Genomic DNA, 14,514 nt, shown 5'->3' with positions numbered 1-14,514 from the left:
TCAGTGTGCTGTTTTTTCTTATTATTTTTCATCTACTGAAGTCAGATGGTCAAGACAAAAGGAGGATTTGGAGGAATCCAAAACACTGAAATAACTTTTTTTTTTTAACCGATTCATGTCTCTGCCTTGACATGATCCTTTGATCGTTCCAAATTCATACTTCGGATGTGTAAGTCCTGGGACAATTGAATTCCCATCCTCTTAGCTAGAAATTGCCATGAAATAAGTTTTCATTTGTAATAAGTTTTCATTTTCATTTGCTCCTTATGAGAGCCCCATGGATGTGTTTTGGGGTCCGTGCCTTATTTTGCTGCAACTTTGTTATGAGCATCAGGAACATAGCACTTAAGGTACCCTAGATCAGCGGTTCTCGACCTTTTTGGCTTGGTGGCTCCTCAGCAGGGGGAAAGGGGATGGTTCCGTGGGAGTGGCAGGCGCACGCATCTAGTTCCATTTGCACAAGCGATCGGCGCAAGCACAAATGGAGCGCTTCCTGTGAGCATGAGCGCCTGTTGCTGGTGCAAATGGAGCTGCGGGCACTCACCCATTGCTTGTATAGCCTGGTTCCGAATGGGATGCAGCCTGGTAATGGGCCGCAGCCCGGGAGTTGGGGACCCCTACCTTAGATGGTATAGTATCAGATACCATAGTGTATTTTTCATCCCCAAAGACCTAAATAGCAATTGAGCAGTTTGTTTAAATAGGTTGTACTTCTACATAAGTTGATGCCCAATTGGTCACCTTCCCACCTTCAACCTGTATTGTGCCGAACCTTGGTCAAACAAGGAGAGCTGCACCATCACGCCACAGCTGCCCCAGTTCAGGCATGAAATTGGCTCGTTTCCTGGTGGGTTGCATCATGTCACAGATCTCTTTTCCATGTGTGCAAACGTAAACAAGGGTATGCATGGAATGCAAAACCACTGGGTAGCTTGCATGGCCTCAAGACATACAACACCTCAATGTGTGCAGGTGTACACACATGCACGCCTGTATCAGGTTCCAGCTGAATTCCCACTCCAAGCTAATGTGCAGATGTAAAAACACCGTTCTAAATTAGAGAAGCATGAGCCTATTTTTGAGAAGTAGTGTGATCATGTGTCATAGCATGTTTCTTCCTGTCTTAAAAAAAGGCATTCCCTGAGAGAAAGGGGAGTATGCAAGACCTTCTAATTTGCTACTTTAAACAGCATTGTAGTCTTACACCTGTCTTGTGAATGGGTTCACCGTTTCTCCTTCCTGATCCACTAATTTGGAGTAGTCTACCTAGATTGTGTGCGCAGACATGGGCACACCATATACATTCGGTGTTGCAGACAAACTTGTTTCAGAGTTTTTATTCCTCTTTATTCTTACAGAACTAAGCCATATGGGGTGGAAAAATGAAATTCATTTGCAAATGAGGAATGGCTGTTATTCTAGATGGGGGCAGGCCTGGCAATGTTGGATCCTCCATATATCTATGTTTTTCAACTGTAGCAACAGATGGGTGCTCCCAAAATTCCTCAGCCAGGCTGGGGAATTCTGGGAGTTGAAGTCCACCCATCTGTTGCCAAAGTTGAGAAACAGTGTTTTACATATATCCTCTTCATAAACAAATGGGCATGGCTGGCTGGGGAATTCTGGAAGTTGAAATCCACATATCTTAAAGTTACCAAGTTTGAAAAATACTGGGTTTTGCCTTTAAATATATTTTTTAATTCACGTATAAGTTTAAATTTGCCTTCAGGGGAAAAAAAAGGATGTTCCCCTTTAATTTTGGCTTAATGTAGAGTTGCTGGAATTAAACTGCAAAAATATTCATGCCTACCAGAAGACAGAAAATCACTCTTTCCTATGTTCATTTGAATTGAGCAATGCAGATTCCATATATTATGTAAACTGTTATTGTTTTAAAGCCTAATGTGTGGCTTTGTGTAATCCTAGCCCATTGGATTTTGCTCAAGAAACCATGATGAGACAAAGCACAGCTTAGCACATTTGCAACTGAATGGAGTTGAACTAATAGCAATAATTTACAATGTGTTTCTGTTGCTGCTATCAATGGTTATGATATTGGTTGAGGCTTTATTCCTCTCATTGAGGGGTGCCCCAAATTGGTGTAGAATGGCAGAGGAGGCAATAGAAAGGAAAAAAATGGCTACCCCATGTCATCGACTTCAATTTATCAAGTCCTGCTTTGACTCATCCAAGCTGGTAAAGAATAGGCATGTGCCAGGCATGCGGGATTAAAGACAGTTTTCCTGAGTATGGCACTTCTATCATGGAATAGATCTACTGAAAATTCCCCATCGGTTGATGGAAGTAGTAGTCCAACCAATCTAAGAAGTATCACCTTGAAGGAAGTGTGGAATGGTTTCCTGAATAAAGGTGCACCTTGAAGACTTGCTGGGTAATTAAATCAAACGGACATTGGGTAGAATATGGAAATAAAAGGTAACTAAGAACATTCGGGGAGAGCATAGAAAATAATAGCCAATATTGGCTCTCAGTAGCAAGTCACAATAGAAGGGCAGGAATTATGTGTAGGTTAATTGTATGTATACTTTTGTATTATTGTATTATGGAGCCTCAGTGGCGCAGTGGTTAGAGTGCAATACTGCAAACTACTCCTGCTGCAATTTGGCAGATCGAATCTGACCAGGCTCAATCAAGGTTGACTCAGCCTTCCATCCTTCCGAGGTGGGTAAAATGAGGACCCAGATTGTTGGGGGCAATAGGCTGGCTCTGGAAACCACCTTGAGAGGGGCTGTAAGTTAAGAAGCTCAGCTGAACCTGACAGATTGTAGTTGAGTAAATCTAGTAGGAATGCAAAATTTTGGGGATCTCTGAAGGACAATTTCCCCTATATTAATTTATTTTATATGTTAGCTTTATATTCTCCCTTTTCTTGAGAAGGTAAGACATATAGTAGTGTTTCCTCCTTTAGTTTTCCCTCAAAATGCCACCACCACAGTGGGACAGCTTTGCCTCCAGAACTTGTGGATACTGCAACATTGGAAGTACTCAAGAAGAGATTGGACAACCATTTGTCTGAAATGGTATAGGGTTTCCTGTCTGAGCAGGGGGAGGGGGTTGGACTAGAAGACCTCCAAGGTCCCTTCCAACTCATTCTTTTGAATTGTAAGAGAATGACTGGCCTGAAGTCATCCAGGAAGCTTTGTGGCTGAAAGGGAACTAGAATCTGGATCTCCCTACTTCTAGCTCAATGCCTTCACCACGTTTGCAAATTTAACTTAATGAAAATATAATCAATATGAAATTAAAAATGATTATTTTGGAGACCTGAGGAGATACCTTAATAAATGTAGCTAATATGAGTTACTAGAAAGTTATTGTTGACTTCTTTTCCATCTCTTAAAACATCCAGTCTCTTAGATGAGGATTGATAACTCTTCATTCAGGAACACGTGTACACAAGTATTTGCATGTGAGGCACAGGACCTTCTATTATAGAGGACCATTTTTCAGCAGCCAAAGTGCAGATAAACTCTGATCCCACGTAGGCTGTGTTTGTATGTCATGTTAAACTGGAATCCTATCTTGTGGATGAATTTAATCTCCTTATCTTGGCATTTCCTGCATTAAACCGACTATACAGGCTTCCTCTGAAGTTAATGTTAGCTTCTGTCTACTCCAGAACAAACCAGAGTTGGAAGCTGAGAAGAATGCACAAAATGATTGTATCAGCTACTCTGAAATTCTGGTTTAGTTAGCATAATTAAGCCATGCCAAAACAAAACAGGTTATACCCTAGCATGATATCCCAAACTAGCTTATTGTGGTTTGCAGACTATAACATATACTTTAGTGTGTTGTGCCAAACCAAACAATTGTAATTTTTTCAACAAACTGCAGTTAAATAAACCATGACATAGCACAATTTGTCAGGTAATTACATTCTACTATTGTTTTTTTTGGGGGGGGGGGGGGATAATGCTTACTGTGGTATTTAAAATCAAGTAAAGAGCAAATTATTGTCAAAAGCATTCAAAAGATTGGAGCTCCATCAACAGGTTAACCTAAACTAACTTGAAGAGCTATCTTGCATGTGATCCTTTGGAGTTGTTACAAGGATGGTCTTATTTTCATTTGTAAAATGTTGGGGAGAGAAGACAATCAAGCCCTCAACTTTCACCTATCCATTTATTAAATGTATACACTACCCAACCTTGAGGCGACTCAGAAGTAAAAACACGTTTTCCAAAAGTATCACAAGAGACAAAAATAATAATAAAAGATTACAAGAAGGGGAGGGGGGGAGGAAACAAATGTACAAAATCCAAGAGGGATTCCTTCCTTTATACTCTCCAAAGATCTGGCGGGAAAGCCAGATCTTCTTCAAGAGCTAGATCTTCAAAGATGCCTACATCACAGCAGATTTGTGCTTTAAGAATATATCCATGGTTACTTTACCATTGGCTTATGGATACTTTATCGCTTCCTCTCTGCTTTAGACACTGCAACTCTGGACAAATGTCCCAATCTTCTGGTGCCAGTCCCACCTTTTAAAGAAAGTGGGCTCAGGCAAAGCTCAGAGCAAAATCCTTCATTGTTTTTCAACATCTGTGCAGCTGTGCATGCTGCTTGGGAATTTTGGGAGTTGGAGACCATGTGTCTACGAAGATACTCAATCGTCCAGGTCATGGTTGTCCCAAAGGTGCTTTTCCAAAAAGCAAATGGACTTTGTTTTTGTTTTTCTTGAGAATGTTTTCCTTCTGATCCAAGAAGAATCTTCTTAGGTGAGAAGCGAAAGGTTTTCAAGAAAAAAAATAAAGTCCAGTTGCTTTTTGGAAAAGCACTTTTGGGACAACCCATCATGTTAGAACAAGTGTAAGCCCCAAACTAAGCTTAACCCAGTTTCAACTTCTTCCCCAAAACCAGTGTTGAAAAGGAGCAGTCCCGACCCACTTTGTGTCATTCCCCAACAATGGGGCAAAAGAGGAGAGAGATTAAAAGTGTTAAGTGTGATTCTTGATCATCAAAACATTGCTGTTCCTACATTGGGCATGTTCAGGCAAATTCGGTTGTCTTTGGTGCATTTTTTTTACCCTCCTTAGTTATTTCTAAGAGAGAGAGAGAGAGAGAGACCCAGATGTCAAAACATTTCAAAATTTTCATATTGCCATCATAGGTCTGATGTGTAGAAAGAAAAGATCAAAAATCAGCGAGGACTGAATGCAAAAGGAATTGACTTAAAAGGAAGTACACTGAAGTGGCTTAGTCCGAGAGAATATATGTATGGAGATCAAATTGCAGGGTAACGAAAGAAAAAATGAATGCATGAAAAGAAAAAGGAAGTCCAAAAATATCTTGATTGGATGGCATTGATAAGATCCCATGAAAGTCGAGTGGGATTAAAACAAACAAGCAAAAATTGATATAAGGTATAAGATAGGGAGAGAGGTTGTAAACAGTACTGGGTACATTAGATTGAATTAAAGTAGATTCCATTTATCTCCTGCCTTTCTACTTTTCAGACTTTTTCTGGGCTGTGTCTAATGAAACTCTACTCCAAAAGAGAAAACAAGGGTACTTAAGAGTTTGTGAACCCTTCTGAATATTCAATGATGATTGTGATGTTATCCAATTAGTTGTGTCTGACTCTTGGCCATTCTGTCGACCGGGTCTTTCCACATCTTCTGATCTTGCATTAGTTCTTTAAGTGTTTCCATGCTATGGTCAGTGTCAGCTTTGATGGTCTCCAACCACCGTGTTCTTTGACAGCTTGATTCCCTTTGATGAATGTTCAATATTTCTGCATAAATATCACCTAAAATACAATAGCGCTATGCACAAGCCCTCAAACTAGATAAAGAAAACCCAGTTAAATAAATGAGTCAAAAACATTATGCTTGTTCAATTACTTATTAAGGGAAACAATCTAAAATTGGGCCTATTTCCAAAAGGGTAGATTCCTTTTCCAATAAAAGTGAAGCTGTCCACAGAAATATACAAAGAAAAAAACTGAACCCACTGAACGATGGGGAAGACAGCAGACATGGAGATAGCTTGGGCTTTCTTGGCAAGAATAAAGGAGAATATTTGTAGCTCAGGGTTGAAATGAGGGGTCCTTGGTGCTTTCTGAGCGTGCTTGTTTTCTTGCAAACGTTTCATTACCCAAACCAGGTAACATCAGCAGTGGCAGTAAAGGGGGGAGGGGGGTTGCTCTCACTAGCACTGATGGTATTACCTAGTTTGGATAATGAAACCTGTACAAGAAAACAAGCTACCTCAGAGAGCACCAAGAACCGCTCATTTCTTGGCAAGGACCAGCTTTTCATGAATAGGCACATTCCAGATGTGTTGGATTCAGCTGATGCTGGAGTAGAAGAACCAATGCTGCATCACTTTTCCTGCTCTGTTATAGCACTGCAGCTGTCATAGCATTACTCATGACAGGAGTGCAGGGGTGGGATACAACAGGGTTAACTACCAGTTTGGGATTTACGAGCTTCCCTGCCCGCTGTGAGCCCCTCATGCCTGTTAATTGTCATAATTGTCATTAGCATGCTGTGTGGCAAGAAGCAGCCTTTGAAACAGCCCTCATTTCTTGTTTTTTTTAACTGCAGCTATGCCTCATTCGGCAGCTGAAGTTGAACAATCAGGAAATAAAGATCAGGTAAGAGCCCGGGTGGGCAAAAACATCAGCAGACATAGAACCAGTTCTATGTCTGCTGCTCTTCAGAGCTACCAGTTGTCCAGAGGTGGACAGAACCGGTAGAAACCCACCCCTGCAGTAGTGGCTACCTCAACTTCTCTTCACATCTTCTATCATTCTCCTCACTGGCTTCCCCACCCTAACAATGGGATGTGGCTTGTTTCACTGCAACTCCCAGAATTCCCTGTGAGCATGGCTAAAGGTGCCCATTAGGAACATTAAAACCTAGAGAAAGCTGATGTAAGCTGTTTTAGGGATTGTCATCTCTTGAAGATATGATAACAGCTTACAGAGCATTGATTATCTAAGGCAAATGGAGGCAACATATCATAGAATTAGAATTGGAAGGAGACTTAGTAGGCGTCATCTAATCCAAACACCTGTTCAACATTATACTAACCAGGATTGACTAGAGCAGCGTTTCTAAACCTTGGCAATGTTAAGGTATGTAGACTTCAACTCCCCAGCCAACAAGGCAATCCTGTTGTAAATATGATCACCACATGGTTTTGAAATCTAAAATGACCCACTGGAACTAAAAAAAAAAAATACTTCTAATCTGAGTTCAGTAATTATTTCTCCTTTAAAAAAGAAAAGGAAGGCTGAAGAGGTGAATATATTCAGCTGGAAATATGGTTAAGTTTGTGGAAGAAGAGTCAATGTTAGAAATACACAGGAGACATTTATAAAAAGGCAACTCAGCATTGTAAAAAATTAGTACGCTAATGTTAACTGATCAAGTTATTTTTTTAAAAAAAACTGTAATTCTTGTAGAATGCTACATACCTGAATATTTAAGTCTGTTTTTTTCCACGTCAGTTAATACAGCACAATGAAGATAGAAATAGCTACTATTTATTGCTGAGGAATTCTGGGAATTGAAGTCCACAAGTTTTAAAGTTGCAAAGCTTGGACACCCCTGCTCTAAGTATCTGTTGATTTGTGGGAGGAGGGTTCAGCATTCCATCTCAAACTTGTTGTCACCTGTGCATAAAATGATCAAAAATATGGCTATGAAATGAGGACGAAAGTATTATGGACTTTCAGCTCCCAGCATGGCTGGCTGGGGAATTCTGGAAACCGAAGTCCACACATTTTAACCTTGCTGAGGTTGCAAAACCCCCTACTCAAGTCATTCTTCAATCTAGGGTCCTAAAGATTCTGCACTGATTTTGATGCCTGTTGTTATGGCTTGAAGCAAGATCTGCTAATATATCAGGGGAAAGATGGGGAAAACCCAAGATTATATTTGGGTTTTTTCTTTCAGTCTTATAGGTTAACTTGAGATTGGGATATAAAAATATTTTTATAAATTAACTCCTCCCCCTGATATATTCTATATTTATTGCCAGTGCTTGATTTAAATCACCATAAATTGTTGTCAGCCTTCCTAATTATTTTTATTTTTTTAAAATTATTTTTATCCCATCTTTATTACTTTATAAGTAGACCAAGATGGTGACAATACCTAATACTCCCTCCTCTTCCTATTTTCCCAACAACAACCACCCTGTGAGGTAAGTTGGACTGAGAGAAAGAGTAACTGGCCCAAACTCACTGACTCACCCAGTTTTCATGGCTAAGGCGAGACTAGAAATCAGTTCCCAGGATTCTAAGCCAGCATCTAACCTCCTCAGCACACCCCCTAAGGCACTTCTACTTTCCATAGCCACTTCCCTTACTAGCATTCATATGTATGACAATAGAGTCCATTCATTCCAACCAGCAACTCTAAAAGAGTCACAACTCAACACAATGGCAACAGATTTTGGAATATTATTCAGCTGGCCTTGTTGGTAAATAAAGCTGCATATTGCAGTAAATATAGATTTGTAACCTGAGTAATAATACTAGAAACGCTTGAGCTCTTTTGTGTGATTTGTATTTATTTAAGAACCACACCCCACCTTTCTTCCAGCTCAAGGTGAAATACATAGTACAATACTCTCTTCTTTATATTTCTCAGATGCATTCACACAAGTTTGTACAATATCCTCAATTAGTTTTAATCTTGGGTAGCTTTTCTGTAGCTTAGGATGTGTTGTCCCAAAAGCAACTGGACTTTCTTGGGATTCCCCCCCACCTTGAAAACATTTAGCTTCTCATCCAATAAGCTTCTGCAAAGAGACCATTGATTTAGCAGAGGTGTATGGATTACAACTAGATCCAAATAATATTTGTAACAATTTGCCCATCTCAGTTTGATTTAGCCTTAATTTAGTGAATTAACCAAGTTTCCTGGTTTGCACACTATATGCAACCCTAAACAAATGGCAATCAATGGGCCTGCACAACACACACCAGTCTATGGAGATTCTCAATCATCCAGGTCATGGTTGTCCCAAAGGTGTTTTTCCAAAAGGCAACTGGAATTTTGTTTTTGTTTTTTCCCTTGAAAACATTTTGCTTCTTATACAAGAAGCTGTTGCAAATATTATCTGGATCTTGTTGTAATCTTACACCTCTGCCAAATAAACCTGCTTTGGATTCTTTGCAGACAGGTGGGCTTAATCCCAGAGACTGGCTTGCTTAAGACCACGATCTGGTTTTTGTAACTCAACCTCTTAGCTCTGATGGGACATCGGTTCAACATTAAAATTAAAATAACAAATGCACTGGATAGGTACAGCAGAGCCTGATCTCTTGCAGGAGCACAAATGACCTTGATTTTTGTCAGGCAGAGGATGAAGGTTGTTTACAACTAGAGTTGGATAAATTTGGGGATGAGGCACTGTCAGAAAGCAGGGAGGTGTGAATGCCTCATTGTTGGGGGAAGCTGATGGATCCTTTTGGAAGTGAGCTAGGAAGAGGGGGAGGCTGCAGCCCCCGTAGGCAAGAGAAAATAGGAGTCCAGGAAACCAACCCACCAGGAGAGCCATCAAGGACCTGAGAAGAGCAATTGATAACTTGACAGCCCATTTAGCAAGACAATGGAGCCTGAAGGCCCTTTGATACATTGTCCTGGAGGGAGGGGCTGAGAAAAAAGAGGAAGAGACCTTGACTCCTGTGGTTTTATCTCTCAGCTATCTGCTGGGGTTTTTCACTTTATAAGTCCCCAATGAGCACTAACCAGCCAGGCCAAACCAGCCTTGTCTTGTCTTCTGGAATGTCTGGGGGGCCATGGGGCCTAGTGGTTAGGGTTAAGAATCCCCTGGGGAGGATTGGGACATTTAAAACAGGAGGAAGGTTTTTAAGGGTGGGAAGGTAAGCTGGCATTTACCTCAAGAGTATAAGACCCAAAAGTATTGATTGCACAATAAAAATATATATACCCTAGATTGCAATTGTTGAATGTATTCACCAAAAATCCTCTGGAGAGTTAGTTCTTTTATTTTCCCCCCAATGGAATCTTAAATCATGATCTTTAATATCTTAAGGTATAATAATATCCATCAGCTTTTATTTTTTAAGGCAGGTTGTTCCTTAATAGGTCTAATTTCAGGTGCCCCGAAAGGCTCACGTGGCAAGGCAATTGATATTGGACTGATTTAAGAGCAAACACGGGAGCCTACATTATGGAGGCTCATATAATTCATTGCCTTAAAAATGCAATCCATCACTTTAATTGAAACTACATTAAGTTTGATGACTGTCAAAGTAGGCAGGTGAGTTTTGCAAGCAGGTCTTTTCTATGCCTTCCCCCCAGTGAAATCTTACTGTGAAACTCATCTTTTAAGCTGACAACAGTAGGTATCAAAACAAGTTTTCTGAAAGTAAGGAGAGAAAGGGGAATTTGTTTTTAGAACACAACAGAGCTGGGAAGGGACTTTGAAGGTCTTCTAGTCCAGAACCTGTACAATCTCAGATAACTGACTGTCCAGTCTCTTCTTAAAAACCTTCAATGGCGAAGTACCCACAATTTTTGAAGGCAAAGCTGTTCCACTGGTTAATTGTCCTCACTATTAGGAAGTTTCTCCTTAATTCCAGGTTGATTATATCTTTGATTAGTTTCCATCCATTGTTTCTTGTCCTGCCCTCTGGTGTTTGGAAAATAAATATTGGGGGGAAAAAACCCTCTTCTTTGTGGCAGCCTCTCAAATAGCTGAATACTGCTGTCACCCCTAATTTTTTAGAAAAAAAAACTTCCCATCTCTGCCAGAATTAAGGAGCTAATCCAATCTAGCTCTAGATTCAGGAATGATTCCATTACATCCTGATTCCATAGCAGCCTGAGTCGTAAAGATTATGCTGGAGATAGTACTGAGGCAAAACACTTGTTTCATGATTTATGGCTTGTTGCAATAAAGGGCTAGTGCAGCCACAGCATATATTTATTTATATCACACCTTTATTATTTTTGTATAAAATTAATTCAAGGCACCAAACATGGCCAAACACACCTTCCTCCTCCTATTTTCCTCAGAACAACAACCCTGTGAGGTGAGTTGGGCTGAGAGAGTCACTGGCCTGAGGTCACCCAGCTAGTTTTCATATATTAGATGTTTTTAACAGTATACAGATAGTCCTTGACTTATGAACACAATTGAGATGTTTGTTAAGTGAGCTTTGCCCCATTCTACGACCTTTCTTGCCACAGCTGTTAAGTGAATCACTGCACTTGTTAAATTAGTAACATGGTTGTTTTAAGTGAATCTGGCTTCCCCATTAACTTTGCTGTTCAGAAGGCCACAAAAGGGAACCACATGACTCTGAGATATGGCAACCGTCCTAAATATGGGTCAGTTGCCAAGCATCTATCTGAATTTTTGATCACATAACCATGGGGATACCGTAATGGTTTTAAGTGTGAAAAAATGGGCATAAGCCACTTTTTAAGTGTCGATGTAACTTTAAATGGACATTAAACAAGCTGTTGTAAGTCAAGGACTACCTCTACAGCAATATTTCTCAACCTCAGCAACTTTAAGAAGGGTGGATTTCAATTCCCAGAATTCCCTAGTCAGCACAGGGAATTCTGGGAGTTGTTGAAGTTGAGAAACACTGGTACATGGCATTACTCTATTAGTTATTTTAACAATCTCCTGCTGTTTTACAAATCTGATTTACATCCTTCAGGAACACAAGTGTCTCTTCCTCCTATTTTTTTCCTGTAACAACCATCCTGTAAGGAATGAAACGGAGGTATAAATAAACCCCCCCCCCCCCCCCAAACAAACAAACCCACAAACACCCCCCCCCCAACAAAAAACAAAAAAAAAAAAAAAAAAAAAAAAAAAAAAAAAAAAAAATAATAAAAAAAAAGCCTAGAGTGCTGAAATTTAGGTTAATTCTTTCTCAGCCTATCTCACTTTACACAACCATTTTCCTCTGATCTTATCGAAGGCACAGTGGGATATCACTCTTTGGTTTCACCTGTAAGGTTGGCTCAAACTGAAAGCTTCCTTTCTATTTATTTACATTAAAAGTGTGTTTTTTCCCTACATTTCTCCTTTGAAGTACATACACATTACTGAAATGGTTTATGGGGTATGAAAGAATATAAAATTGAAAACCTTTTTAAAAGGATGTTGAAAACCATTTCTAAAAATAAAGTGTAATGAAATCTATAAAGCAGACAGGGAAAAAAAACTATTCTCTTTACCTTTGAGTTTACCTTTGGTTCTTCCTCAACCTCATTTACTTCACAGAGCCTTTGTATGGGAAAATGTGAAAGTAAATCACATGAGGCACTCCTCAGAGGTGTCTGGAAAGAGAAGATAAAACGGGGCTTCTGTAAATGCAGATTAAGCATTTCTTCACTTTTCATAAAGTTAACTATATTGGGCTGACTCTACAAGTTAATGTATTTATTGATATGTCACAATCAATTTGGTGTTCTAAAGATCCCCCCTTTTTCCATACATAAAACTCCCTTTATGACTCTAATTCCTCAATTAGGTGTAGAGTGGGGCAACTGGATAAAACTGAGCATTTACTGGCTAGAATGCCCTTCCTGAAGCTACACAGAGTATTAATTTTATTAAAAGTTTTAGAAGAGAAAAATTAACACCAAGACAGAATAAAGAAAACATAAAAAAGCAAAAGGTCAGGGGAAAAAAGAGACAAAAAGAATTAGAAAGAGGAAGCTTCTGATTTCCTTTGCAACAAATACAATTAGAAAATTCTCTCTTTCTCTGTGGTGTATTTCTTGACTGCTTGTAAAGGAAAGAATAATTTAAAATGAAGTGGGGCGCAATGTAACAGATATTTATCAGATTATGTACAAGGTAGGAAACTAGGCTGAGAGGCCATTTTGTCTATCTGTCATACTAGAATTCCTGGTCTTATTTCAAAAGAAATCCCTCAAAAGCATTCCCCAATATCACACTCTGAAAGCAGGTTGCAGTTCTCAATCTCAATAACATTCTCATCATTATAGTTGCTGCCATCCAACACGTCCCAAGGATACAAATAATGCTGTAATGTGCTTACTCCAAAGTAACCCATTAAATTTAGTAATTTACTTCCAAAAAAGCAAATAAGATTATTAAAATGGTGGAGTTTCTCAGGTCACAGCTGCATCCAAGTTGCAAAAACTGAGTCAAAAGTTGAAGTTTAGGATTTCTGAGCTCACCCAGACCACGTTTCCCTTATTTATGCAAATAAAAATATAAATTAATACTGCAGGTATAAGTGACATAATATAAAAGGAATCAAGAAAGGGGGTGGCGGAGAAGGCAGGGAAATTATAAATAACAGCTGCAACAATTTGGACCTAATTGCTCAAAAAAAATTCTTCCTGGTCCCTTTGTGAAACAAACTTAATTCAAAGGTCTATAAGCATGATAAGATTTTTTTTTAAAGTGATGGGTTGTGGAGAGATTCCACAAATCCTACTGAAATTGCACAGCACTGTATTCAAGCTGTACATTTCTTCCAATAATCACACATAAGATCCAGAGCTTTGGGATGGCAGTGCTTGTACAGATGAGACCCTACCTATTGATTCAAGTTTATGAATTTTCCATTTAAAATTGAAGAAAAAGTCTCTGTAGCATTTGTTATTTTCTTGCATACTTTCATAATTTTATAAGCTACCGCCATATTTATTATTAGCCTCTTGGGTTTTCTTCTGTGATACAAACATGGAATACAAAGCAGTAGGATCCCAAACAATAAAGCTGCTATTTTATTCGTTTTCACTTGGGAGAAAGAATGATTGAACTCAGCAGAGCTTACATCCTAGAAAAAAAAATATATACAACTTAATTTTAAGGCTGTGACCTTATTAAAGTTGCCTGGACAGTATAAAGCTCCAGAGAAGGCTGTAATGCTTACTTGTGAATAAACGATTTAGAATTATGCTAAATTCCAACTTTAGAATTACCTTGTAAATAGGTAAGGTTACACACCGGTGAATTGCATTGCAAAAAACACAGATCTGCATAAGATTGCAGCTGAAATATCCCATTCCTAAACACAGTTAGATACTAGCAAGGGTTCTTTCTAACACTTTCTAGTTCCATTGACCTAAATAGGTTTTAATTTTGAATATATTTTGGATGGGGTCATAAGTAAATGGGAACAGAGATGAGCACAGCCCTCTAAGGTTAGCAACTACCAGTCGCAGGGACTCCTTTACCTATAAGTAAATTAACAATAGTATAAAGAAGAGAGAAAATAAAGCTTCTTAAAGGGAGGTAGAACTGAGTAAGATGCAGTTAACTGTTTGGGTTACCTTAATTGCATAATCTCAGGGTTTGAGACATCTATAATCAAGGTTTATAAATTATCTCATATATATATACATATGAGATAATTTATAAACCTTGATTAATATATATATAATTAGGGAAAATAATAATTAGGGAACCCCAGTCTCTGCAACAATTAATATGGCCTAGGCAAACCAGATCTAAATATCCACAGCTGTGACATTTTGGACCAACTACCAATTCTTAACCAGCCTCCCT

Source organism: Notechis scutatus, chromosome 2 (assembly GCF_049901735.1).
Source record: "Notechis scutatus isolate UNSWTSFEM ecotype Mainland chromosome 2, rNotScu1.2, whole genome shotgun sequence".
Taxonomy (NCBI): Eukaryota; Metazoa; Chordata; class Lepidosauria; order Squamata; family Elapidae; genus Notechis; species Notechis scutatus.
This window is presented reverse-complemented; position numbering follows the sequence as displayed.